Raw genomic sequence first — 12280 nt, forward strand, 5'->3', positions numbered from 1 at the left:
TTGCATTGGGCTACCCCAAACTCGCTGTCAAATCACATGTCTGTGGCCACAGCATGAACCACAAAAACCATACATCCACTGTTTCGTTCAGAATATTTTTTTTCCTTGTTTTCCTCCTCTAAAACTAGGTGCATCTTACGGTCAGGTGCATCTTATGGAGCGAAAAATACGGTATTATGTTTTAATTCATCTATAACTATAAGTTTCTGCAAGTAAGATTGCTGTATGTTAAAATATGGGCATTGGTTTAATTTCCAAAGAAGGGTGTCAGTCATATATGCATTTTGAGCTTCTTAGCTGTGATTTCGCTGCTCTTACATCAGCACCTTTGGCCCTCCAGGTGTTACTGAACTACAACTCCCATCAGCCCTTGGTTTAATTTCCAAAGAAGGGTGTCAGTCATATATACATTTTGAGCTTCTTAGCTGTGATTTCGCTGCTCTTACATCAACACCTTTGGCCCTCCAGATGTTACTGAACTACAACTCCCATCAGCCCTTGGAAGCATTGCCAATGGCCAAGGATTATAGGAGTTCTAATTCAGCAACATCTGGAGGCCCAAGGGTTCCCCGCACCTCTGGGCTGGATGGACAAATGGTCTGACATGGTAAAAGACAGGTTCCTGTGCCCCTGCAGAACCTGTACAGGGCTGGCCGTGCCTAAAAATGAGGTGCCAGCTCCTAAAACACTCCATTCTCATCCCCAGCCATCTGACTTGGTGTTTTTGTGATAGCAAATGCCAATTATTTAAATGCATGATCCACTGATCTCCCATATCTGTGGCATTCCCAGGACTGCTCCTCTGGTTATGTTCCCAGATAGAGAAGTTGACCTAGCTATCTTGCGAGTCACACTCAAACTTCAAGATAGCAAACCATGTGTGCACATTCATCACTTGAACTCTGAAGGTGCATCTGTGCTGCTTTCAGGTCTTCTCTCACAGATAGAACAACAAACGAACAGCGATTGCATAATTGCCATCTACTGTGAATTTGGCAGAGTGGGTGTGGTATGGGCAAGTCCCACATTGAAACCGTACGTTGTGTTTAAAGAGACTGCCATACTGCTTCATATTTTTAATAAAACAAAATTAAATGGAGTGCCTGCTGCCACAGGAACTGGCAAACTGTAACCAGGAAAATAACCTCTTGGTGGTATGTTTACATTTTAATCAGTCCATCAATTAGCCAACAAGGATTTTGGGGAAAACACATGCATTTCAGCTGTAAACCTTTTCAGACTCTTCTTTCCCCGTTTCAAGAATATTTGCCTCACAGAAACAAGCTACAATGGGGTCCTACATAACAGGATGAGAACGGGGGCACAGTTTTGTCTGATTAGTTAATTCCTGCATCTCATTCTTTGTGTTTCCTGTCTGGTAAACTTTCTGTCATCAATGGTGGCAAGGGGGGTGGTGTGTGTCAGATGACAAGGAAACGGCTAATGAGAAATTTCCTTTTTTTCCAGGGTACCAGAGAGACTCAAAGCAATTAAAAAAGGCCAACGGTAATTAAATATGCATGCTGCTTTTGTGTGAGGCAGCTTTCCCCAAGCTGGTGCCCTCCAGGTGCTTGGACAATAGTGCCCATCAGCTGATGAGAGAGATGATGAAAAGTCCCTGGAGGGCTTCAACTCAGGGAAGGGAAGGGTGTGGAGGACTCTTCGAAGATTTGCCAGCTAAACAGAGAGGAAATGGCCCATCCTGCTCTCATCCCTTTAAAAACAGCTTGACCTACAACAGGCTTCCTCAACCTCGGCCTTCCAGATGTTTTGAGACTACAATTCCCATCATCCCTGACCACTGGTCCTGCTAGCTAGGGATGATGGGAGTTGTAGGCCAAAAACATCTGGAGGGCTGAGGTTGAGGAAGACCTACAATGAAATCAGCATGGTCACACTTTTATCTAAGGATGATATAAAATCATATTAAATGACACACACATGCACACCAACATACATAAAAACATGCTGTTGATGTCTGACTAGTTGAGCAAGAACTGAGATGAAGATCCATGTTGGAACACACACATTCAGAGACACAAAAAGTCGATGTGTTGCATTCTTTATAATTTTTTATTAAATTTTATTTTTTTAAAATTGACAAAGATCCATCTTACATATAATACAGTGGTACCTCAGGTTACATACGCTTCAGGTTACATACGCTTCAGGTTACAGACTCTGCTAACCCAGAAACAATACCTCAGGTTAAGAACTTTGCTTCAGGATGAGAACAGAAATTGTGCTCCTGCGGCACAGCAGCAGCAGGAGGCCCCATTAGCTAAAGTGGTGCTTCAGGTTAAGAACAGTTTCAGGTTAGGAACGGACCTCCAGAACAAATTAAGTACTTAACCCGAAGTACCACTGTATATAAAAACCACTTGGCCATCTTGTCCTGAGACTTCCCTCCTTCTCAACTAGTGGTTTTCCTAATTATACTCTGATACTGCATTTTGTTATTATTATTATTTCCCTTAAAACCAAGTCTTAAATACACCATTTAAACATTGTATTGATAATAATTGATATCTCTAACCTTACAAAACTTCTTTTAGCCCTACTAACAATGTCAATTGTTTACAATTGTCTCTCAAAGACAATGTAAATTTATTCCAGTCTTTCAAAAAGGTCTGGTCCTGCTGGTTCCAAATTTTCCCAGTTAGTTTCGCCAACTCGGCGTAGTCCATTAACTTCATCTGCCACTCTTCTTTTGTTGCAATGTATTACATTCTCACTTGGGCTGAGTACACACAAAACGTAATATTCCTCAATCTGGAATAATTCATGCTTGTCCTCAGCATGCTGCTTTCAGTCTAGATTAATTCTAGATCTTGCCATCCATAGAGGTGGGCATGGTTACTTGACATGCATTTACAAAAACCCTCCCCTTGATCAGGTTATCTACATCTTTTCTTCCCTGCACATGCCCCAGGTGAATGAAGAAGGAAGTGGTGGTTGTGATCTTCGTACATGCACATCCACAACATCATTGGGCAGGTGTGGATACACAACACACACCTTTGCCAAGACCACTACACCTGTTGTCCTCTGTCTTCAAATGAACACACTGAAGCTCAGGATCAATCTGCAATGGGATTTTATTTTCAGAAAGAAATGTATTTTTTTTCAAGAAGCACTTTTCAGGCGCAAAAAGATACAATAGATCTGGGTTGTGTGTGGACTTGGTAGAAGAGACAAGGACTCGGTCTCCATTGACTCTAGAATAAAATGCTGCATAGATGCAGCCGTGGGTGCAATTTGGATGTGCATCTAAAGGTGCGTCTAATTGGTGCTCACACTTCTCAGTCTGGAATGAATGGGGAAGCTTGCTTATGTATGTGAATCTCGTTAACTGAATCAATGAGAGTGGAGGGGAGGGCACAATGAAGAGACGACATTGCCCCTGACAGGGAAACCTGTTTCTTGTGCATTGCATTAATCTGAACACCACATAGCCTTTAAGAAAAACACCCCACCCATGGCAAAGTAAGAAAACCTACAGCACAGTGGAAGCATTATGAAGCTGCCTACTAGTAAGGATACAATAATAGCTCATTTCCTGATCATTAATCCAGACATCACACAATCAGTCAAAGGAATCCATTTTCCTTTGCAGCTATTTTGGAGACTGCTGCCCTATTGTCACCAGTGCAAGGGACCCTTGACTCAGCAGCCCATGTCTTTCTTTAATTAGAGCCTGTGATAACCTGTGGTCAAGCTCGGATTGCCAGTGGCCATCTATCATATTGCCTAAACTCCCTGGCATCAATCTTTGATCCAGAGACAGCTGGAATGGGAGCACCAGTGGGGACACAGGAGGGCATATTGTGCATAAATGGAAATTGCTGTGCAGTGGCCGCTGCCCACTGCAGCCGAGCCAAACGCCCGTGCTATTCCTGCTTCCTAATTTAGTTCTGACCCTGTGTCAAAAACCAAGGGGGTGGCTTGATTGTTAAGGCTCAGCCATCAGATTTTATAGCTTTAGAGCCCCCTATTTGCAATAAAATAGAAAGACAAACTCCACAAATTGGCCAATATCTTTACTGATTCCAAACAAAATGTCACATTTTGTAAACGTCGAGGCCCTTCACAACTCTTTAATGGGGCTGGATCTTTTCAAAAATGAGAACAGGGAAGAAACAACTGTCAGTGTTTGTGGCGCCAACATCAAACCAGTTTTCTCTCCCATTTTGCTCCATCTGAAACCCAATTAAGTGTTCCGCAGAACTCAGAAACTTGCTCGCTGCTTTGTGACATTTTGTCTGGTTGGTTCATATTTTCTGGTATTACAGAATTTGAAATGTTTCCAATGCAATCCAAACGTAACTGAAATCCAAATGTCAATATTGGAAAGGATTCTGTGTTCAGACAAAGCAGAGCCATGTTTTCCAGCTATGAATTCATTTCAGCTCCAGTTGTGATGGCCTCTGGTCTCTTTGTGTAACTCTGGCCTTTTATGAAGGGATTTTATGACAGACTGATGAATATGAGTTGTGAAACTTTCAAAGACAAAGGGCAAAAGTGAATCATACAGTGTCTTCTTCGGAGAGTAAACAGATTCTACCAATTCTACTAAAGTCAATAAATGTTGGCAATGACACACAATCGTTTAAATGTAAATACAGACCAATATTAGTAGGTAGAAACCATAGTAGGACTTTAACTAAGGCTTTAATTCTATACATGCTGATATAAGACTTTGTCCCATTGAACTCAGTAGGTCTTACCTACAAGTAGATGTGCATGAGATTGTGCTGTCAGTAAACAGGCCCGTCACTGAACATCAGTCCACAGAATATGTGATCCAGTTTCACGCAATTGACGCCCGCGTAGCTAGAGACGTCTAGCAACTGTGGTAGTTCTTGACGTTCTTGTGGTTTTGACACTGAACCAGGACATTTAAAAGTGTAAAGAAATGAATGTTGTAATTTGACACAGTGGCACAGTCAGAAAAGAATGAATAGGCTGAAGATGAATGAGATATGCATTCGCGGGGGGATGAAACACCTAACAGAAGTCGCCAGTTTTAAAAACAACAACAACGCAGGCAGCTTTGGGATATAAAGTAGCATTAAAACCATGCTGTCAGTTGCCATTTTGGACTGTTTCCACTATGCCTTGAGCAAACTCTGCAAACTGAAAGTCATCCAGGGCCTGCCAATGCATTCAGAATGATATTGACAGCATGGTCTCCAGGCCTCGATGCCCTGGGGCTGCTCTAGCCAGCCAGTGCAACTCCTCTATAGACATCCGATGAAATCCAAAGAAAAGAAAGCTCTTGTAATGGGTTCCCTTCCTCTTTGGGAGCTTCTCACCAACAGCAATGTCCCCTCTCACAGGCCAAATGAGCTTTTGGGGTGGGAAAGGGGAGTTCAAGGAAACATCACTGGTAGTTTCAAGAATCCTACAATGGCGACACTGCAGAGCCCATGCCCAAGATACATTTGCCTGGCACCAACGCCGTTGCCATTTACATGCCAGACTAAAACTGCCCTGTACTTCACAGTCTTTGATGGCAAATGTTATTCAGTTATTTATTTGTTCAAATATTTATATACTGCCATGTTGCAAAAAAATAATAGCAAGAGTGGTTGTGTGTGTGTGTGTGTGTGTGTGTGTAAACATTTAAAATCAGACATCATATGGCAAATAATATGGGCCTCCTTATTTTTTGTTGTTTGTTTCCCTTTGTGAGGAAGGGCAGAATTAAACTATATCTATTTACCATGGTGTGAGCCCCAATAAACCCAGTGGGGCTTACTTCTTAGCAGAGGTGTAAAACTGCACTGTAAACCAATAATTAGAGGGAGTGGTGATCTGAAAGAGAAAGGCTGGTCTCTGTCAGTTAACCTGTAAGGAAACCTTCTTGACTGCATTTGGATAAATTGCCTAGAACGCTTGTGGGAACTACTCCAAGGGTGTTCTTAGGCAGAACTTGGATAAGCATTTGTCAAAGGCTGTGTAAGTCTACCAAGTCCCACCGCAGTGCCAAGGTTTGGGTTTGATGACCAGAGAGAAGTCCCTTGCAATCCTACCATTGTTCCAGGCGACAGCCCTTGAATTCAAAGCTATTAATAAGAATCCTGGCTGCTGAAACTGGCGCGTGCATTCTTATTCAAGGAGGGGACTTTGGTCTATGTCCCATCTGCTCAAGGATATTAAAAAGAAGTGGCCATCCAACTCGAGCGAAGGTATTTTTCAGCATCTAGGGATGAAGCACTGCAAAAAGGACACTAAAGCTACAGTGAATTACATTTAATAATCCATCCAGCGTTGTCAGATCAGTGTGTATTCTTTATAAATCACCCAGTCCAGGGAGAAATTCTTCCAGCCAGGTTGCCGAACATTTCATATAAGGATATATATCCTTGTGGAGAAAAGAAAACGGGGCTATATACAGGATCTTTACTGAAGCATTTAGCCCAAAAGTTATAGTAACGCTCATGGCAGGAATCTTAACTGGAGATGAAACTGACGTTACAGAAGAATAACTTGGCGGGTAAGAATCCCACAAGCACAGCTTGATAAAACCTTGGGCGTGTTCACAAATATTTCAGATTAGATCAATTTGCCAGCTTTCTTTCATGTTTACTTTTTGAATTAAGGAGTTTCTAGATGCAAAGTTCCATATTCTTGACACTTCTTAGTGTCTTGTGATTGGTCTGATTTTGACAGACTGCTTTGATTTTGGCAAATGTGTCACCCGTCAAACACTAATTGAACAATGGGGGGTCTCGGGGCAGTCGCACCAGGCGCAGAACTGGCATGGCAACTATGACATCCAGTGGAAGAGGCTGGGGGGAACACAGGATTTTGGTGTCTCACAGGAAGCCACGGAAATTTGAAATACTAAAGTCTGCCACTGAATTGAAATTGCACATGTTCTAGAGGTGTGTACGGGGTCTGTGTGGGAATGAAATAATGAGGCAAAGTAGTATCATCATCCCCCACCCATACTGAGTCAAAGTTACTTTTTAAAAGTTCAAAGCTTTATTTAAGCTTCTGAATTATATGTTGCTTTCCTTTAAACAAAATAAAAGCCCAAAACTCTTCAGAATTCTGCAGGCAGCATTTTAGACAGCCTTGCATTGTAAGACCTATTGGAGACCTGGAAGGCCCAGCGGAGGACACAAGGAAGCACTAGAAAGGGGAGGGTGCTGTGAAGCAGCAAAGTTTTAAAAGATGTAGAAGCAGTATGATGCTCCACTTGGCCACCTCTAATTATTTTAAGGTAAGAAAGAGCATGAGACCACCCATGCCATCATAAAGTTTTATGAAAAATAGTTAATCCCTTTTAACTTTCCCCACAAAAATCTCCTGGACTCGTTTGTTTGCAATTTGGCAGGCATGATTCTCACTGGAGGGGTTCCTATGCCTGTAAATTTCATTCACTTTTGCCAAGAGGGAAATGTTCTAGCCATTTTTAGGTTGCCCATTATAATGTAAGGAGGATGCAGAGCTTTGTTTTCTACGGAGCGACTCAGAATCCAAATTGCAGATCAAAGTGGAGCTAGCACAGAACAACTCACAAAGAAAGCAGAATTTAGATACAGGTTGGAGCCCGTTACATACACCTAACATGTTCTTTCATTCAGATTCACCAGGAAATGAAACCGCATTTCATGAGAAATATCAAATATTAACTAGCACCATTAAAAATTGCCACACATTAAAGGCTATCTTCTTGTGAACCGCATATTGGAAGTTTATCAGGATTCCTCAATGAGACTGCTTGCTACCAGTCCCATTGCTCCTCTGCAATGTATAACAGGAACTTTGGGTGTGTTCCACACTTTCATTTCACACAAAGAGTGCTGGTGTGAAATGGAACTGCCCCATGAGGCCTAAGTGTAGGACAAGCCCCAGAATCAACTGCAACTTGAATGGGATTCAGCGGTTGCGATTTAGAGCTCTCTAGCATATGTGCAGTGCCGGATTTACGTACAGTGGTACCGCTGGTTAAGTACTTAATTTGTTCCAGAGGTCCGTTCTTAACCTGAAACTGTTCTTAACCTGAAGCACCACTTTAGCTAATGGGGCCTCCCTCTGCTGCCGTGCCGCTGGAGCACGATTTCTGTTCTCATCCTGAAGCAAAGTTCTTAACCTGAAGCACTATTTTTGGGTTAGCGGAATCTGTAACCTGAAGCGTATGTAGGTACCACTGTATAAGCTAAACAAGCTATAGCCCCACTCTCTTGGCCCCCCTCCAAAAAAAATTCACTATTAATATACTTCTTCTTAATTCTATTTCAGTTCAACAATTACTTTAATAAAATACATATTTTGTTATGTGCAAATGGCTTTAGATACCTATGAGGTCCATAAATTACCATATAGCACAGGCATCCCCCAACTCGCCCCTCCAGATGTTTTGGGACTACAACTCCCATCATCCCTAGCTAACAGGACCAGGGGTCAGGGATGATGGGAATTGTAGTCCCAAAACATCTGGAGGCCCGAGTGTGGGGATGCCTGATATATCATGTATTCAATGCAAAAAACGACGACAATTTGTTATTGACAAAGGACAGCAGGACATATAAAGGGTCCCATTACATTCAATAGCTTAGGGCCTCATCAAACCTAAATCTGGCCCTGCATATGTGCCCAGTTTTCCTTCTAGGTGAGAAAATGTGAAAACAACCATGGACACAACCAGTGCATTTGACAGTATTGTCAAGTTCTGGTACTGCTTGCTTCAAAAGAACTAGCCATAACTCCATTGGCTTTTCTGTATGCCATAGGCAGGTATAAAATGCTGAAGGAATATTGGGGAAATATTTTCAATACAGGACATCTTGGATAATGATTTGACAAAATACAATTAGGAACCCTCTTTAAGCTCCTGATTGTTTCCTCATATGGATGGACTCTTGGAACCCAAAATCTTGGAATCCCTTCCAGCTCAACAATCCTACGATTCTATGTCCTTATGTGCCCCACACCTGATTTCACATATGATGTCAAATGTGGGGCAAGTGTGCATGGTTTGTGGGGAATAACTTTGAGGGCCAAACTGGAACTCATGCCAGGCCTGTGTGCTGGACTTTCCTCACTCCAGCTCTACAATGATTGCATTTTTAATTTCCCTTCTTTGGTTAGGTTTACCGTTTGAACAAAAAGAGGTATCTTTTGTCTATAAACTGTGTTCTACACCATGTAATTTTCTAGTAATTCATGATCTGCAGGGACAAAGCTAAGCAGCTGGTTCTTCGCTTAGTACTCATTAATTCCCCCCCCCTTTGCATTTTTAGAAATCTCTGAGGTTTAAAATAGCTATTACTACTAAAGTCTCCCCTCCCCTGGACGGAGCTTCATTATTAGTACGAATATTATTGAAGCATTTCTGGTCGTGTGCAAGGATCAGTGGCTTGCGCACTTAATTTGCATGCAAGGCATTTATCTGGTTTAGTGCCTGCACTTATCAGGAGGATATAAAGTGGCAATAGTAATAATGACTGCCCGAAACAAAAGACGATGTTCTTTCAAAGAAACAAACACTATAAAAACCCTTCCAGTTTAAGGTCTGCCAGAAAAGATGAGATTCTTCTCTGCTGACCAGAAACTGCAGGTAATTTCCACACAAACAAAATGGAATGCGTGTTTGCCTGTTCCTTGACTACAGTGTAAGGACTGTTCTTTCCTAGATCATCATTTCATGATAGCTACTGTCTTGAAGATGCCTCTTCGTGTGTGTGTGTGTGTGTGTGTGTGTGCATTTTGCCACAGCAGCTTACAACATCTAAAATATAAAATATAAACTGCATAATCACAGGCATAAGGATAGCAGTAAGAACTTTCCATATTACTATGTCACAACCAGCCAGAAGATTAAAAATGAAGACTACAGCCTCTTTAAACCCAGGTGTGGCCTGACCAGAGGGGTGGAGTAATGACAATAGCCTCTGCCATTTACCGGGGTAGGGTGAGATGGGGGGCAAGGTTTTATATATATATATATATATATATATATATATATATATATATTTACACTGGTATTTTGTATACAAATGAGGGTTTTGTGCCAGAAATCAGGAGCACCATCATTGCATGAGAAACCACCTAGCTTCTGTTGAATGACATGACAAAAAATAAGGAGGGTTATTTTTAGGAAAGTAAAAAGCAGCTGTCTGACATAATGACATTGGTTGGGGCTTCATTACATGGGAGTAATTCTCACTGAACTCAAGGAGCTTTCTTCCAACTTAGACATGTAGGGGATTGTACCAATCATATTAGTTTAAGATCTGCATCAGAGGCCCTCGTCAGCAAAGATCCAATTGATGGGTACCGGGAACAGTGCGGTAGAGTATTTTATGCAAATTAGGTTAATCTGCATGTGCTGATTTGCATCAGTAAATGTTCATCTTGCATCAGAATTTTTCTGATGCCCCCTAGAGAGTGACAAACGTAGAATGTTTATTTTACTTGTATTTTGAAAGCTTAAAAAAAAGTATGCAGTGTTAGCATTCTGTCCTAGTACGCCAGAAATTATGTGACCAGAAATATTTTGCGGGCAGGGATTAACGTGCCCTTAATGTCGTGTGACATTATGCAGAATTTTTTATTGGAAGCCTTTCAAGGCAATATCTGTACTTCTCCTACTAGTGTTTAAATTTGTTTAAACGTACTGAAAATTGCTGAGATGTCATTTTTTTATTCCTCTAGATCCCCAACTTACAAATCCAACTCCATTACATAAATGCATTTTCTCTTTTACTTGCTAGCCATAATCACCTGGGGGTGGGGGGATAATTACAACTTTCAAACTGTCAGGCTTCCCTAATATTGCATTTGGAGTTATCATTATTTATGAACTTATGAAGCAGACAATTTTTCACTGTGGAAAAAGTTCTGCATCACTTCACTGCCACCAACAACGCGTGAGCCTCCATTAATACTGCTGTGTTCAGGGGAACCCAAAGGCTGTGGACCTGATTCTTCTGAGAGAGTGCAGCCACATCCAGAACAAATTGTCCACCTTCATCCAGCTTTCCCAACCCTTGTGGTTTTCCATATGACTTGGGGTCTAACTTGGGATGTTTACCCTCATCCATCCCAAAACTGCCTCCAGACACCGTACCATAACACAGCACCTTCTAATGCTTAAACATCATCATTGAGGATAGCTAAAGAACACTAAAAACATCTTCACTTTTCTCTGGCCTTGAGAAATATGTAGGCATATTGAATAATATGCATCAGTCTCAAAAAAAGAAAGCATGCTGTGGGCACATGTTTTACCTTCACTGTCAGAGGCATTGGATTGCAGATATTAATACTGTGCAGCTTGAAGGAATAGGATGAATAAAAACTGGCTCCTCTTGGAATAAAAATTGTCCAGTCCATAAATATGGTTCGAACACTTTAATAACAGAACTTTATTCAGTCACAAAAACAAATAATGTTACATCCAAATAGTTGCATAATGTCATGTCCAAGCACATGCTCAGCATCTTAAAAATATAAAATAACATCCAGAACTAAAATCAAAACTCGGTCTCTCCCCCATTCCAGCCTCCATTAGCCTAAGGCTGCTTTCTCCTGAAGAGACTCATTAGCAGATCTCCAGCTGCTTGAGAACAAAGACTACTCTCTCAAAATGGAGATTTGCAACTGAATACCCCTCTCATGTGATCTAAAGTTAAACACCATATGAGAGAGCAGCAGAGAATTATCAACAATTATCAACCCATTAGGTACTCAGAGAGCTCTTACTTAGCTTCAGTTGAATTCTCCATGTTCCCTTTAGCAATACACACACAGAGCCATTTTCCATTTCAATGTGCAATTAAACAACTATACATAACACATTATGCCTCTAAATAACTGTTACTGGGAATAATAGGTGGGCAGAGTGGTGTTGCACTCCTGTCCAGCTTGCAGGCTTCTCCCACGCATCTCTGGTCAATCACTGTGAGAACAGGATGCTGTACTAGATGAAACATTAGTCTGATCCAGAACACTTGAATTCTGTTCTTCTGCTAGCACCTATGCTATAAAAACACGTTGAAACTGGTTTCTTTTCAGAAGGCTATGTGAAGGTGCTTGGGAACCTGGTTAGGAAGCCCTGGTGCTTTCATGCAATTACAACCTCCAAAATCCTTTCTGAAAGAGAGCCGTGACAATTAATAATTTTATTAGTTTTCAATTACAGTCCAATAATAGCCTCATTATAACAATGCCAAATTCTAATACAATTAGATACCATTCAGATACCAAATTATATAATTTAGGTGGCCCCCTGCATGCTAGAATTGATGGTTTGATTATTTTCTTT

Source organism: Podarcis pityusensis (genome assembly GCF_964106645.2).
Source record: "Podarcis pityusensis genome assembly, chromosome: 1".
Classification (NCBI taxonomy): Eukaryota; Metazoa; Chordata; class Lepidosauria; order Squamata; family Lacertidae; genus Podarcis; species Podarcis pityusensis.